We start from the raw sequence: 17,886 nt of genomic DNA, 5'->3' as shown, positions 1-17,886 counted from the left end.
TGGATAATGGATTTGGAACCAAATATTTCTATGTGCAAGGCCGTTTGGGGCATGATGCATTAAGAAACAAGTAACAATATGAAATTGCAACTCTTATGTTATTCATGTCTTGCTGTTAGTGATGTTTTTAGTGCACTGTCAGCAACGGCTCACGAGAGGGAGCTCCGAGAAAGCTTCACGTATTCCTGCAGTCAAAACAAAACAAAACTAAAAATCCTAATATATCTCCCTATATATTATAAACCCCGCTCTCTCCAAACATTTACATTCCCTGGCTCTAAGCCTTCATGTCAAAAATTCAGTTTCACCTTCCCATATTTTTTCTGTGTCTAGAAATTGGCCACGTTCTCTGGAATACTCAACCAAATTTTATAATTGCTCTTTTTTAGGCGTAGGCAATGCAAATGATTTATTATATTCTAATCAAGTTAAGATTTTCAAAACTGAAACGTTTTCTATAAATAACCTTTCAAAGAGTGGATTAATAATGACAATAACTGTAAAGGAATTTTCTCCCCTTTCTTTAACAGGAAGTGGTTTTGATCTTGAAATTATCTGCTGCTTCCTGATTTAAAACAGGTACTCATTCTTATTTTCTCTGTAAAAAATTAAATACGTCACCATATCTTTTGCTATATTCATATTAGCACTTTAATTTAATTGCTAGCAATTGCACACTCTTTGTATTTTCATTATCTTTACTAATAATAAAATACATGTGCCATTAAAGTAGCTTTTCTAAAGGAGATATTTCCATTTATTCACGTGTATTACTCTTCCTTTCCTTCTCACTCTGACTGATGTGTTCACAAGAGGGAATGTTTTAAAAATTTTAATTTAGAAAGAATTTGTTCAATTACATGAGGTGTCTTTGTTTATGTTTGGCTTATGCACCTTCAGTGTCTTAAGAAGATATTCATTGAACAGCTTTTTTAGTATGGCTTATTTAAGGTCCTATTTAGTGCTTAATAGAAAAAAAAATGCTATTTAAGAAGGTTGATTGGAAGGAATATATGCAGGTATGTTAATTATGGAACAGAGTATATTGCATGTGAATTCCTGATTGAATAGCTAGTAAGTAATTTGGCCAATATTCTTCTTTCCTCTGGTAAGTGTCTTTATCTGGCTGGTTTATACCTACTTATTTTCAGGTAAAGTTTTACTTTTAAAGTGAAAACAAGCTTTTAGACTTGTGGAGGCTATTTCTAAGCATACACAGAACTTGTCTGAAAATCTGCTTTTATTATTATTATTGAAATAACAGTCATTAAATTTTACTTACGTGTAGAAATCAGGATAAATTATCTGATCCAAAATGGTCCTCTTATGAAATGTTGATTTTATTAAATGTTTTGAAATTATGTTCCATGAAAGAGAAAGGTGTATTTAAAGTAGCTGTAGTACTATTTAATTTTAAAATAAATAAATAAAAAAATCTTTCTAAAATTTTTTAGATTTACAAAGCACTAAAGATGGGTAAGTATTTTGGAAAAATATTTTTAAAAATATTTTGTAATAAAAACATCAACTGAGTATTACATTGTAGGCTTTCCTATGATTATATAGTAAATTAAATTTTGTTTCTGAGGCGGTACTGCAATTAACTTACTGCAAATATATTAACAATGATGTACATCAGTAAAGCAACAGATGGCATTGTACAATAAATACATTAATAATAGGGGATCTAAATTCTTTCCCACTTCTATTCCCCCCCATCCCCCCCTTAAAAAAAAATAATTGGTGTTAGGAGCACTTTAGATGTGGTTTAGGTTTTACTGTGAACTCTTAGTTCTGTATTTCCTTCCTCATTGTAGGAAGATTTTTCCCTGTTACTTACAGGAAAGCAGAAAAGAGATTGTACTATATAGTGGTTCTGGACTGTGACTACATCATAATGCTATTATTATAAATGATGGATTACAGGAGGATTTTTTTCTCGGCTCTTGCAAATTTGTGTATTGCAAATGCACTCAATATTACAAGGTTTTACTCATTTGTTTTTAAACCCTTTATATTAAAGGATTTTATTTAGTAAAACTTTGGGGTAAATCAAGGTGAGAAGAGGCTGATGCCAGTTATAATTACATCTGGGACAGTGGCAGACTGGGGGTTTTGCCCCTTTTTTTTTAGTAGAGAAAATCTCACTAAAGCCACTGCTTTTTATTTTCTGGTTACATTCAGGTCTCACATGCTGTACGTTTGATGTGGGTAAATGGGACAATTTTCCTCCTTTTTCTGTTCTTTTTCTGTCTTGGGCTAATGTATTTTACTTTGAGAGAACGGGGTTGGCCTGTCAGTTCAAAAACCTGCCTGGATATGAGCTGTATAAGTTTGTGTGTCATGTAGAAGAAAATAAAAAACTAGTAGGTGGGATTTGACTTTTTCAGTTATTTCCTCCCTCCACCATTTACTACCATACACAGAAGACAGGATTGTGGAGAGAAATCAGAAGGGCAGTTATTTCAGAAATAAGCTCCTCTATCTGTAATCGATGATGATGCTAATGCAGTGTTTTAAAACAAGTATTTGGAACTGGGTAGGAACTGACGGGCTCAAAGTCATGAACTCCAGTAAGGTAACTGATGAAGTGACAAAATATTCAGAGATTGACCATGCGTGCATGAGTACAGCTCAGACTCAGCAGCACAGAACCTAGAAGGGAAGCTGCAATCTAATTTTCTCTCTTTTGTTTTGTGTTTTGAATTGTGTTGCCAATATTTTGGATTAGCGTAGGTCATAGCTCAGAAAACACCTTGATGTTAGATGAACAAGCTGCAGGGATGCCTCTCTTGGTTCTGTGTGTAAGAAATGTATTTTTAAAGGACATGAAGTTGGATAAGTAGCAGATACTTCATGTATAAAGATTGATTTGCTCAGATTAAATATTAGAAAGAAAATAAAGGAATGTTGTGTGGTTTTTATCAAATGAAACCCGTGAGATGGGAAAGTAACAGCGGGATCCCTGGTGTGATGTGCCTGTTAAGCTGTAAGAGCCTGCCTGAGCTGCCCAAGTAAGTGAAATGCTCAGCCTGAGTCCTGAGTCATCTATAAATTCAGGTCTGGATCTTCAGTCCTCAGTAGAGAGTATTAGGCACTCTGATGTCTTTGAAGATCTAGACCTGTCATTTTTAGCAGTGGGAATTAGGTGTCTACATACATTTTGGTGCCTGAGTCTCCTATTGTATGACTGCCTCCTAATATCGGGTATTTACCAGGTTTGAAGTGTTGCAGGCCCTTCAGCCAGGACAGCGCTCCATTGACCTTGTTCAGAGTTTCTCTTAAACAGGGCAGATATTGGACTTGCAGATGTCCTGGTTGTTTGATCCCAGATTTTCTTTGTCTCTTAGGTTAATCTTTGTTATCATTCTTATGCCACTAGAAAATCTCATTGTTTTAAAAAACAATCATAACTGAAAGGATCATATGAGTCATCACCAATTATAAGTAGACATGAATTGGGTTCTGAAAATGCCCTTGATTCAGGATGAATACGGTAGTTTATGTGTCTCATAAGTCTAGCTGTCCTCTTCCCCTCCCCAAACAAGATGTTAGGTAACATTTTCTACATTTTCCTAGTCTAGTCATGACTGCCTGTTTTAAAACAGTCTTACTGAGGTATAGTGTTCTCTATTTAATTAGCCTGGCAGCAGTTTGGACTCATTGATAGAAGAAAAAAAGAAACACCATGTGAGACAGAACTATCTGATTGTGGTTCCCTGCTGTTCTTCATCTATTGTGTGATATTAGCCAAGTCATTTAGCTTATCTGTGCCTCAGTTTCCCTTTTAAATTAGAGACTAATTTCTTTTTTAAATAAAAAAAATATTCTTACGTAATTCTTGATATAGCAAACCTACTACAACAGACGATGAGCTGTTTTCATTAATATTTTCAGTTCCCAAGCTCAGTTCTTCAGGACTGATGACCATTAATGATTGCATTGCAGCTCAAATGCTGGCAGGGAAATGTGTTTTGAAGCTTCGATCCAATTTTCATAGCCTGTGTACCTGAGCTTATTTTTCCAGGTGGGCAAGTATTTTCACAGTTTTCTGAGCTGCAGGTCTCAGTCTTACATTGCACCAGGACAATACTGAATCTCTGAAAACTTGGGACCAGGCATCTGAGATGGGAATGCACAGCTCAATCTACAGTGCTTCATGGAATAAACAGAACATCTGGTGACTGAGTGAACCCTTTAGACTGAAACATTTGGGGAAAGTTTGTGTTGTGATGGAAGAACTGTTCTGTCTGTCCTGCCATGTCTGTCCTGCATCAGTGCTCTTTGTCCTATCTTCAGTCTTTTGGGAGTCTGCTGACCAGTGGTTCTGAGTGTTTTTTTCTGTATCCAGTTCAAAGCGACTGCATGCTCCGCCGTTCTCTCCCAAATTGATGGACCATAAAATGTGTATAGTTTCTCAGACCCATTTTCTGCTCTGCCTGTCTTTCATACACATATAGTCCAGGTAACTGGAGTACTTATCTTTGCAGTGGATTAAAGATTTAGTCTGCTCCATTCCTGATCCTTCTGAAGTCCCTTCACCTCTCTCCTTCTCCCCGCCCCCCCCAGTTCTTTTAATTTTTCCCTCTTAAATCATGTGAAATAAAAAAAGAGGACAACTCTAGAGCCTTGATCTAAAGCTCAGGGAGATCAACTAAGAAGGCTGATACTGATTTTGGTGTTTGGGGATGTTCCAGGCAGGCAGGGTGAGGGCAGGAAATTTACTTTCCACAGTAAATACTATACCAGGTCATTGGAAAAGAGCTCAGCTTTGTATCAGTGTATAGATTTGCCATTAAGTCATTAAGAGGGTCATTAGACTGATTCAAATTCAGTGTCAGATTTTCCAGATGGTTTTCTTGGTATCAGTGGCGGTAGCGTATTCAGAGTGAATTGCAGGAAGAGTGTCAAACAACTGTCTGCTGAAACCTCTGCTTGACTCAACTTGGAATTTATTGTCATTTAGTGAAAATATTGGTGAGAACATAACCTTTTGTAATGTTTAATGTTTTATTGGCTATAAAAGATAAAATATAGAGTAAAGGGAAGTAAAATAGTATTTTGTTAGGTCAGGAACTGGATTTATGCTTCTACTTACTGATAGAATAATCAGTGGGTCATAAAGATCAGACTGCCTGCCTCCTATCTCTTCCTTTATTTTTATGTGTGTATTCAACAATCCCTTCTTTGTGATAGTTAGGCCCATGGGAGCTTACCAAAACACCAGGCCCCTTTTGTCCAAGGGTATTAAATTAGCTGTTTAGATCAAGAAGAATGTCGTGGATGCTTCTGTTTCAGACATTAAGCAGTTGGGATAGGACTAAATAGACTAGGATGCTTGACATGTGCAAATGGAGCACTTGCTCACAAGGGACACTCAGCTGCGTTGTGAGCTAATTCGGCACACAAAAACTAGGCATTAAATAAATTGTGCATTAACATTTGGTGGGGAGTATTAAGCAAAGAGATCTCAACTCTTCAGCTTAGAAGGAGTGATAGTGCATATTTCACACTGTTTCACGATATATCTAGTGTGCTTTTATTCAAATAGATCAATAGTGGAAATAGCATTTGAAGACTTCTCTGAAAAATAGCAACACATTGAGATTTTTCATTAGCTTGATAATCCCTGTACTGTGATGAAATTGGTAAGGTCTCATAATCAGTCTTAGAGGAGCAAAGCCTGAGTGGCACCATGAGGGGATTCTCTTTGGTAAAGCAGGGTGTTGTGGCAGAGGAGTGGGAGGGCAGCATCTTTGTCACAATTTAATTGTCCAGTAGAGGTACCGAGAAATTCATATTCTATCAAAATGACAGAGAGGTCTTTCCCCCGCCCCCCTCACCCCGTAAGCAGCAGACTGAGGTGGGCTTGCAGCTGTGAGTTACTGTAAAAACTTGGGTAATTCCATTAGTGTCTTTTGGAAGAAGCTGCTTGGGACACATGATGTTTTGTTGGATTAAGATTTCACTCCCAACTGTCCTGTTAAACCAACTTTCTTAGTGTAGAATTAATCCCAAAAATTTATTCCAAATAATAATAATAATTTGGTAAAGCCTGCAAGAAAATGCCACTCTCAGTAATGCGTAGACAGTGCTTGGTATCAGTGCTGTGCATTTTGTTTTGTTAATTATGTGAAGTTTGCAATAACCATGAACCCGCTTTTCCTCTTGAAACGAGGGATTGGGTTTTGCTTCTGATCACTTTTCCCCTCTTCCTTTTTCTACATAGCCCCTTCTTTCTACCTCTCAGTGCAAAAAAAACCCCAAAACCAAAACTCTCTTTCACCCCTTACAAAATGCCTAATGTTGTGCAATTAAAAATATGAAGTGAGAAAACACGGAAATGTGTATCATTCTTTCCATATGTAGATGGTAGTGCGTTCCTACATTTCTAGGAATGCAGAAAGAGCTTTTTATTCAGGTCTTATACTCCTGCTTACCTGCACTGAAACAATCCCTTCAAGGAAAAGCAGCTGAAATCCTTGCAGTGGCAGGACGATACTGGTTATACACCTTTCCTTTATGCTCCGAAGGAAAGTCTGAGTTCTCAGCCACTAGCGTGGACAGTGACACAGATTCAAGATCACGCTTGATCTCCAGCTGTGAAATGTGACTGTTCTTCAGGGCTTTCCTTTAAAATCAAGGAATGCCCTGTGTGCATAGCTCACAAGACTGGCAGTATGGGGAAAAATATATGAAGAACAATATTTTACACATTTCTATTCTGGCTTTTATCCCAAGAGATCCCAGAGAGCTTCAATAACTACTGTGGAACCTGCATTTAATGAAGAGGAGTGACGGGCCTCAATTGTTTCAGCACATTTCCATGAGGGTTTTTTCCCCTCGTACAGTGATTCATTTTTCTGTCTCTGATGGCAAGGTCGGGGGAAGATAGCTGTGCTGGGGAGGTTTATATCTTTGCAAATCTGCTGGTATCCCCATGAGACAGAAGTAAAGGATTTTTTTGTCTGTAGCTTCGGGATAGCGGCACACAAGAAGCATGCTTGCTGTCACTGTGCTGTTCTGAAAGGACTTTATCACTGGAAAACTTCCGTACTTCTTCAGGGGTGATGTGACCTGCTACTGCTCTTAGAGTGAAGTGAACTGGTTGAATGAGAACCTGGGTCACAGGGAAGAAAAGAGATCTTAGAACTGAACCTGCCAAGTGCTGCTCTGTTTTGCTCTCAACCCTTCCACTTGCTGCTAAGGAGCACAAGATCCTTTTTAAAGTCCAGTTCTACTAATTAAATATGACACATATTAAATATGTAAAACCACCCAATTGTCAAGTACATACAGTGTGCAGCAAGGACAGCTGAGCAGTGCTGCTTGGCTGCAGGCAGGGATTTGCAAAGTCTGCAAAAAAATCCCGCAAGGAATGGTGGCAGTCTGCATTGCAATACACCAACTCCTGCAGAAGTGTACTGTACTTTTCATCTTCCGTCATTGTACCTACATGAAAGGATCATCTGGAGGGGCAGATGTTGGCCTCACACCAATTCTAAATAATGGATGGTACCAGCATTTGTATTCTTCTTTTGTGGAGCCAGTTTACGTGTCCTTTTATTGGCTCCTAGAGCCCAAGGAAATATGATTTGGAGCCAACTGTGGTTCCATGGCTCTGGTTTGCCTACCTCAGGAAAAAGCCAGGGCTGTTTCAGATAGGCCATCTGGCTCTCTTGAATGGGCTTATTAGTAATAGTGGAGGTGGGTCTATTAGCTTGGGACAGGAACTCAGAAACAGATGCTTTGTTTATGTGTAAAATATGGCTTCAAGCCAAAGCGCTAATCATGATTGCCTCTGAAGTGGTTCTAATCATCTGTATGAGACTGCATCGGCTCTTGTGTTGTTTGTACAAGCTGGTAGTTTAGAGGTGTTGTGTACAAGATATTTGTAGTCATAATTTCTCCAAACAGGTTAAGGCAAACATTATGAGAATCAGCATATTAATGCGCTATGTTTCAAATTAGAATTATAAACACACTTTCCTCATTGGAGGCCTAATCTGCTAGGAAGAAGCCAGATGTTTACTGATGACACCATTATTTAGAAGGACCTATCAAACTAAAACAAATTATTGTTGTTTAACTGGAGGAAAGCCTAGTTTTATGTATCAACCTAGTAAAACAGCTCTGTGCTGAGACTGACTGAAGTAGTTTTTGTTCTTCACGCAGCAGGCCAAACATGAATCCCAGCAGATTTGCAGGTTGCCCTTCTGGCCTTAGGAAAGCAAAATGAGATGTTGCCTACGTTTCAATAGCCTATGTGAAATAGGTGAAAACAGGAAATGAGTGGTCCTGGCTTATTTTTACCAGAAGACGATTCTGAGGCTGAGCAATAGACTAAATTATTTTGTAAGATTTCAGGTTAACGTTTAAAAAAAGACTGAAATAAAGGTAGAAAATTTTGTGGAAAATGGAGAATTTAGACACATTCTGTTTAATTCTCTTTTTCTTTCCTGTTTCAAATTTGGATGCATTTCTGAGAAGGGGAAATTATAACTGGCTAATATGCATGAATGGTTAAAGTCAAGGTTTTATTCATAAATTCTTTCATGTGTTTTGAAACGGTATTTTGTGATAAAAAAATGTGACAGATTCAGGCAGGGTGGCTTTATCCATTCTTTTTTCTTTTTCCTTTCAAATGTCTGATTTCATACCTGCTTTCCTCACAGAAATTTGAAATAGAGGCAACTGTCTGAATTTGTCTCATGTTCTTCAGTAAAATTTTGCTTCAATTAGTCTCTCAATAGAGTATATTCTCACCTTGTATAGCTTTGCATCAAAACAACTTTCCTTTTTTGTTTCATTAGTCTTTCCCATTTTTATAAGCTGAAAAACGCTGAAAAACTGACACTGTACATCAGTCTTGCCTGTAACACGAGATTCTAGAAAATCACGTAAGCACATGCTTGTAATACCATGCTTTTATGTTATCATGACGTTTACTTTTTTGTTAAAGCATCTGAGCTTCAGAATATGCTTAAAACTTAAGCCAAAATATTACTATGCCAAATATAGGTCTTCACTCTATATAAGGAAAAAAATAAGGTATTGGATTGCCTCATGATTCTAGTCTTCTAAAGATGAGCTGGAATATTCAAGAGAGGTGCCCCACTTGTATGATTTATGTCAAACTCTCTGTGGATACGTAAATTGGTACCTTTGGTACGGTCTGGTGGACTTGCAGAACTGTCAAATGAAAACTACATTTGTTGAATCCTGTGTGCATGCGTGTGACTTTGAATTGTCAATCTGCAAAATGGGGTATTCATAATACTGTGAAATACAGACTCAAAATTAGTTTACTCCATTGTTTCCTGAATTGATGTTTCCTGAAGCAACTGTATGATAGAGATACCCAAAATAGTACAGTTAATTGCATGTAGAACAGATACAAACAGTGCCTTTGATTTAAAAAAAAAAAAAAAAGTGGTAATCTGAAAGCTCTTTTTTAGCTATAGATATTAAAAGAGCCTGAGTTGTAGCTTCTTGGAATGCCAGGTGGCACATAGTAAGTATGCAGTGGAACAAAATCGGGCATCACCTAACTGTATCTGTTGTTAATTAAACCTTGTAATCTTTTTTTTGCTTTTCTCCTTGATTGCAAAAATGTAAAGGTTGGGTAGGTAAAAGCACTGCTGTCATCCTTTTGATAGTATTATAGAACTGAGCATTCTCAGTTCTCTCACTGAAATCTTCTTAGAGGCTTGGACTTTCAGGAAAGCATGATAGCTCTGAGCAAAGCCTGTAACATTGCTCTTAATGTAGCCCTTTTGTGGCTAGGCACTGCAGCCCATGATATGTGCAAAAATAATTCATTGTTCAAAAAACACCTCTACCCCCCCAGAGTGTGGAAGCTTAATTGGTAGAAATCCCTGCTGGACCTATCACTCTCCTATCTGTAATCTTACTGGGCATGGTTCTTAAAGCAGAGAGACAAAATGAAAAGTTATTTAATTTCTCTTCTGTGCGTCAGAACTTCCTGAGTGCACATAAGACCATAAAATAAATAGACATTCCTTTTTTAATTAGCCAGTTCCTCGTTTTTTGCAGCTACTTTCTTTGACAAGTGCATCATCAATTTCCCTTGATTTTTCAAACTGAGGACAATGATACAAGGGTATCAAAGTGGGGATCTTTTGCATGCACCAAGAGGCAACTTTCGTGTTCCTGGCATTGTCTAGACTGTGAGTGCTGTGGTTTGTATGAGGAGTTTTATTAATAGCTATGTGGAGTTCTCTGTGTATTAGGTGTATTAATGGCTGCAGTGAGTTCTCTGTGCATTCGGTTCATAAAGAGTTCAATGACATTTCTGTCTCCATAATGAAACGAGGATGTAAAATATTCCTTTGCTTAGCAATAGCACCAAACAGAAGATAGCTGAAAAATTAAAAATATAATTAAGGCCTTTATTAAGACCACTTCAGAGCTGTGCATTCTTAAATAGCATGTGCTATTTAGTTAGATATTTGGTTAGGTGGTATATCTTTTGTTCAGGAGTGAAGAGAATATCAGGAAGTAACTGTGAGGTCCTTCCCAGAGAAAAGCTCCCACTGACTCATGTTCAATAGAGACCACAGAATTTGTCCGAGAAGGAAGGAATTTTACCTTCATAGGCTGAAAAAGTCTAATTAAGGGCCCAAGCGGGTTTTCTTTGAAGTCAGTTGGGGCTACTTACGGAGAGAGCAACCATTCAGCATAAGTAAAGGTGTCTGGCCCAAAAAACTTTTAACAAATGTTGCACTGTGTTAAAATAATCTAAGAATCAAATATAGAACAAATGTGACATTTCAGTTAATGAGTCTGTTATGCCATGTTTCCCTAGGAAACTTGTAATTATAATTAATTACCTCAAATCTGCTGCTAATCCATTTGAGCTTAGAAAAGACATGAATTTTAAAAAAGTTAATTTTCTGCTGCTATGTTACTGTCTTTGAACATTTGAATATTTGAAGTAATGTTACAACTGAATGACTTTGATTTTACGTATATCTTTAAATTCTTCTCAAGCTCTCCCAATTCTGCATTCAGCTGCTGTTGAGCAAATGCTTGTAAAAATATATTACGGGTGGGATGAAGTAGGAAGACTGTGTATTTGCATTGGTTCAAAAATAATACTTTTAATTATATTTTCAAACTGTATTAAACAGTGATAAAGTTCCAGCATTTTTATATACTAAAGGGGCATACAGAAGTGAAAATGGTACTGTTTCACCAATTATTGAACAAGATATTTTTGGATTGAACCGTGATGTCAGTTTTCTATCCAACTGCTTGCTTGCAGATCTAGGTGAGATAATGTTTTTAAGAGCACTTGACACCCCACCCCACCCCAAAAAAGGAATATTATAGCAAACAAATTATTATACCAAATCCAGGATGGGTGTAAATCTGTGTGACTACAGAGCATATTGATTTACATTAGCTGAAAAAACATCTGTTATGGTGTAACAGCATGACCAATTACTTGACTTGCTTTCATTGACATGGGTGGTATTTAGTTTAGGAACTTGGTGGTATTTAAAAGGTATCAGAGAATTGACAAATCCTACCAATTGCAAGCTGAACAGGAAGAAATCTATGCAGAATGAAAACATAGGCAAAAGAATTGACTGGGATTAGCCTGAACAGAGAGTTATCATAAGACTTAACCTTGTCTATTGGGTGTGCTCTTTTGTAGCTAATGTAGTTAGTGTAGTTTTCTACCAACTTTTTCAAAAGGATCTTTAATGATTAAGAAGCTGTTGTTCCATTTTCATAAAGGCTCTGAAAAAAAGAATTAGTATTTCTGAAGTTATACCCTATAACATATAACTGACTGCAATGGTGCTCAGCAGCCCCATTTTCAAAGAAGAGTTAAATTTTACAGTTGATTGTTTTGCATAGTTTCCTGTAGCTGCTAAACCACTGATTACCTTAATCACTGCAGGTTGCCCCTGGCCAGGAAGGGTGAAACAATTGTTGATCTCTTCCTTGAAGGACTGGCTGGAAAAGCTGCAACAGTGACACCCATAGCAAACCAAGGAAGCTATTGCCTATACACAGTCTTTCAGGACCTGTGTTCTCCAGCAGCTTCTTCTGTAGCTCAGATTTCCTGGAAAGGAAATGATCCACTGATAGAGGTCTGGGCTATAGAATCAACTGTTCTGAAGTTTAACCTTAGTAAATGGAAGCAAAACCAGTGAGATTTCATTATTGCACTCATAAACACTCGTTTGTTTTAATTTATAGCAAGAACTGAGTTACTTGCAACTGAGCTAAATTGCCTCTAAATATTTTCTGGTTTGTGACAGTGGACTTTCAAGGGTATGGCTTGTGGCACTTGCACAATTTTACCATCTGGCACTATGATCTATTCTTTATCCTAAACGAATGCTGAATATTTGCGGAGCAAGGGTTATATATATGTGCTCTTTGCTTATCTTTTTCCTGCAGAGCAGCCTGTCGTGAGACTTGAGTAGTATTGTCGAAGATTAGCTGCTGATCTTTTTTTTTCCTCTGCCATTTAAAATGAGTCTTTTAATACCTAGAAAGTCATAATACTTACGAAATGGATGGAGCAAGAATAGAGCTTAGACCTTTCCCAGATGACTTAGAAGATACTTTGAAGTAATTTCTTAGGTTTAAAAAACAGTTATGGTAATGATATGAATTTTAGTTTTGCTGTTCTTGAACGCATTGTATGATTGCAAAGTAGTGCCCTTGTTACATTTTAGTTTCTACCTTGCGCTCCAACTAGTTATAGGAGCTACAGGCCATGTACTGCGCTTCTAGCAACAGCTATCCTGAAGATGGGAAATAGATTAGTGGCATCCACTCTGGGCACCCAGGGAGGAATCTCACTTCAGTCACACCGACTCTGTGGAGCTTCTAAGAGAGAACAGGTTAATTTTAGTCCTGTATTAATAGTTAATGTGGCATGTGAGAAATGCCATTATGAGAAGAAATGTGGTGTTGTATAAAAAGGTGAGGAAAAGCTTGAGCTGGTTGAAGCTTCTACGCTGTTCTGCTGCAGGTTTCTCATCCTCTTGCATACATGCATCTGCCAGCCTTTAACTCTCTGTGGCAACAGGCAATGGAAGGGTCAGAGAAGGTAGCTCTGCTGCTTTACTTGCTACCAGCCAATGTATCGCACAGCAAAGTTCTCATCTTACGTTGACATTATTATTTGTGGTAGTACTAATGTCTTTGAATATAGGAAAGCATGGAAATCGTATGCCAGGCCGTGAATACCTATGACTTTTGTTTCTATGGATCACCGAGTATTTGGTGGTGGTTTTCTTTCTTTTCTTCAACTTCTGTCCCATGTGGATCAGTGATTTTTAGAGGTTCTTGGGGGTTTTGTTTGGTTTTGTGCGGGGGTTATTTTTAATAACTTCAGAACTCCTATTATAGAGAAATACTTGAAAAATGTGGCCTAATACTCTATTAAACCCCAAAATGAGGATAAAAAGAAACAAATTCATTTGGTTTTTTTAAAAAAAAGTCAAACTGATTTGGGGATTGGTTCACATAACTCTACTGCTCAAGCTTTTGCATTGTGGTGTATGTCTTGTTCTTCAACAGATCCTGTTTTTCACCACAGTAACCTCTCTTTTCATATTTGAGAATTTAATCCAAGTTTGCTGCAGTTATACTATGGCCTTTAATTTGAGTCTGTTTATTTTGTTATTGTTGAGGGTAAAGTCTAGCTTTGAAAATTTGGGATCGTCATCTATGTGCAAAGTTTATATATTAAAATAAATCTCTTACTCCATTAGTATGTTGCAGAGAGATAGCAATGTATGATAAGTGACTTACTAAAGTAAAATCTGGTGTATCAAATGTAGAGGCTGTTTAGTATGATACTTTTTAATTTGGGGTAGTTCCTGAAGGGGGAGAGAGCTGGGCATAATTGCTTCAGATTCTCTGTGTGCATTATTTATGTCTATTTACATCTGAAAAATAATTGTGTACAAAGAAAGCACAAGGAAAATGGCCTGCATACCCTATAGAACTGAAAAAATCAGGGCACACTGGCTCATTGGGTTGAACCAAGACACTAGAATTAAAAGCATAACTGTTCTGATTGTCTAGATGTTAGCACACTCTATACTTAAAGGCCTTGTATATATTAGGAAATGAAGTGTATTTGGGCTCTAGAAGCTGATTTTTTCAATTTGCTGTAGGTATTTTGAAAGTGCAATATACTCCCTCACATGTAGCAACAGACATTAACAACTCCCTTGAAATAGTTTTTGAAATGGATTTTATGCCTATCTAGTACCATTTAGCTCAAATGTTGAAGCCATTGCCAGTGTGACTGTTACTGGGATTTCATTATACATGCAGTGTTTGCAGCTGAGCGCACCAATATGGTGCAAGTGGAGACGTGTTCTAGATGTCAGGAAGTGGTCAACACTCACGAAATCTGCACTTGAACTGCTGGATTTCTAAATCTGAGAAATGTTGACAGCATGGGTAAAGATATTAAATTCAGATTCCACTTTAGCAAATTTAAATTCCCCACTTTGTAACCAACAGTTGTAAATTACTACTTTCTTTGGAAAATATGTATGAATAAATAAATAAAAGGAATATGAGTTCTCAAATGTACTGTATGGATAAGACTAGGTCTAATGGTTTCTATGAAGGGTTTAATTTCTGATGCTACTGATAAATGTTCAGGAAAATTGGTTACATTCACAATCATTCTTTTTAAACCAAACAAATCACAGGTTAAAAGCTTTAAGCGCAAGACTGTGATTTTTAATTGCTGAAACAAATCTTGGCTTTGTATATTACTTTTTGCTAAGTATTGTTCTGTAGCATGCTGTCTCATGGTACGTTAAGAGAGATTTTTTTGTTTGTCTTTGGGCAGTTAAGTAGTGCTTCAGGTCTAGCTAAGATAGTTGTTGATAATATTAATTAAATCAAGAACCAATTATGGTACACATTATCTTCTGTTGAAATCAAGAAGATTTTTTTAAGAGCTATTCAGTATGAGTAATGGATGAGAATCAGGACCTTAGGGTCTTTGGGCTGCGTATTGTGGAATGAAATTCTGCTGTCTTTATTCAGGTTTAATAGCACATTGATTTGCCAGAGTACTCCTATGCCATTATAGGTGACAGCTTTTTGCATTAAAAATTGCTTTTGTGAGGAAGTATGGCAAAATCAAGTCCAACAGTAGCTCTGTATTAGATTAAAGCAAGTCTGTGTGTGTATGAAAGTGGGTTATATGACAGGAGAAGAGATTAGCAGCTAATTAGCTGGTAATTGTTAGTCAATAAATGTACTGAACGTATACACTGTCTCCATAGCATTGTGTATGTCACATACATATTCTCAATAAAAGATTAACTTAAACATATATGTATTAATTGTGATTTTCCTGAGAGCATCTCTAAAAGTAATTTCTGTGATCACTATGTTGACATGTGATTCATAAATTCCAGCATTATATCTGTAGGAAGACAAGCATTGTGATTAGGGATTGCCTGTACTGGAGTCTTACTCCTACCAGTGGCATTTCTCCGGTATTTCCAAATAGTAGGTATTAATGGTAGAATCAATGCATAATCTACCCACCATAGTGGCTTTATATCTGTGTCTTTGGATTTTATTTTTTTTTTCTCTCACCAAACTATAACTAAGGTACAAGACTGTGGGAAAAGTAACCCAGACTGTTTTGCAGGCTGGCTTCTCCATCATCCTTGATTCCTGTGTGCAGAGAAGTAGTGTTGTATTAAGATATAGACAGAAACAGCATGGATGCCAATCTGAAGTTCTTGTGCCAAGTTGTTGTCTGTGAAGTTTCTTTAATAAGGACATTTGGAAATTCCATTAAGTATCAAATGTCTTTTTTTTTTTTTTTCAAAAAAGAAATTATTGAATGGGAGGTTTTTTCCCCTCCACAAAGTTTTGTGATTTTTTTTTTCAGTAGTTACTTGGATCTTTTTCGGAGTTTCCTTATTTTGCTTCGCTCCCTGATGTGTTCTTGTGGAAAAAAATCAGACTCCAAATGCCTTCTCTGCCTCGGGTGGCCTTGGATATGCAAATCTGTCTTGAATAGCAGAGGAGTTGATAACTCTGGCCTACAGCTCTCACACAAAGGAGACAGATTTGTCTTCTTTACCCCCTGTTTGTCTCCTCAGGAACTCTCTTCTTGGTTGACAATATAAAGCAAAATGAAGAAAAAAATGAAAAGCCTGCTCTAAGCAAAGTAAGAGAAAGGGGAGCAGGGAAAGAAAAAGCACTGCTTGTGTTTCAACCAAATAAATTGCTTACTGCAATTTTTTGCTAGGTGTCTCTCTTACTGTTTTATTCTCATTAGTGGAAATGAGGAGGAAAGTATTTCTGTCAGATTTCCCACATTTCCCCATTATCATTGGATGTGTCACAATATGTCACTTTGCAGAACAAATGCTTCAGAGGAGCCCTGAACCACTGTTACTGGAAAGGAGTATGAATTGTGTTGTCTGCAATAAACTCCTTATGTTAAAGAAAAGGGAAACACTTCTGTGGATGTTGTTGGAAGGAAAGGTGACTATTGTAAACATATAAGAAGAAAACCAGATCTATCTTGTTTATCAGACATGTTTCATCAATGGCAGCCTTTTATTAGTCATTTAGAGTTGAGTTGCTGTTTAAAGCATGTTCAGTTAGTGGGTTAATCCTTCTTGTAGGTTTTTACCCTTCATTTGTTGGTAATTGACATATTTGTTTATCTTAATTTTCTTAAAGTATGTGGTTAAAAGAAATGAGTATTAACACTTTGAATAGCAATTGAAGATCAAAGCTTTTACATGGTTGTTTGTCACATAAGAAGTTGTAATACACATTTCACAGCAATACACCTAGAAACAATTTGCTAAGCTGGTTACTGACCAGCTATTGCACACCTCTTATGTATCAGTGGGTAAATGCGGTAGCTAGTAAAACCAGTACTACCAATAGTTGTAAATTAATACTTTTTTTTTTTTTTTTTCCAATCTGATCGGGTTTACAGTACAAATGTGAACTGCACTACCATAATTAGGAAACTGAAATTGCAAAGGACTGGTGCTTGTCTAACACAAAAACCTCTACAAAAGTTCAGCAGAGGGAATTTTTGATGTAGCAGGAGTGTTAAAAGCTGCACTAAATTAGAAGCTGCCTATGGAATCCATAATAAAACAGACAGTGAAGCTTCAAACAGAATTTCCATGACTGAGTATGCCTATGTTCCAGACCCATCTCTGGTTTTTTGCTTTATAACCTTAACTCTTTCCAATTTCCCTTTTCTGAGTTTGTGTTTTAATAAACACTAATGCAATAAAAGAGTTCTCTGATGTTAATGATATATATGCATTGCTCAACAACAAGGGCTTTTTCAAATTAATTAATAGCTTAGTAGGAAAAGTGAATTAATTGCTGCAGCAGGAGGCCAGTGAGTCTGTAGGAGTTTTGGACTTACCCAGAAAATTGATGAATTGTGAGCAGCAGAAATAAAGTTTCATTATGCTGCCCTACATAGGTGCTTCAGATGTGATTCCAGGGAGTGCCCACTGGACAGAATATACCTCATTTCATTCCAGTAGCTCTTTTGTATCTAAAAAGCAATTCTTTGGGCTTAAAGAAAATGCTCAGAGAGAAGTTTCCATTTTGTATGCGTTAGTTCAGTATTTCCTATTTGTGTAGAGACCTTGTCACCAGGGTCCATCCACTCCATTTTCAATCTCTTCCTTTTGGTGCTTGTTTTGGTGTCTTTCGCCAGACTCCTGCCAACTCTTTGTCAGAAGTCTGTTGTCTTTGATCCAGGGCAGAGGTGGCTGGAGTGTTATTTTTATTTCTGTAAAATTTATCCCTAGGGACTTTTCTTCATTGAATGTCACCTCCCTTTCTGCTTATCTCATTGGTTCA

This window comes from Charadrius vociferus, unplaced genomic scaffold, assembly GCF_000708025.1.
Source record: "Charadrius vociferus isolate BGI_N301 unplaced genomic scaffold, ASM70802v2 scaffold325, whole genome shotgun sequence".
In the NCBI taxonomy this organism is placed as follows: domain Eukaryota; kingdom Metazoa; phylum Chordata; class Aves; order Charadriiformes; family Charadriidae; genus Charadrius; species Charadrius vociferus.
The sequence above is the reverse complement of the archived record's forward strand: the minus strand, read 5'-3'. Positions refer to the sequence as shown.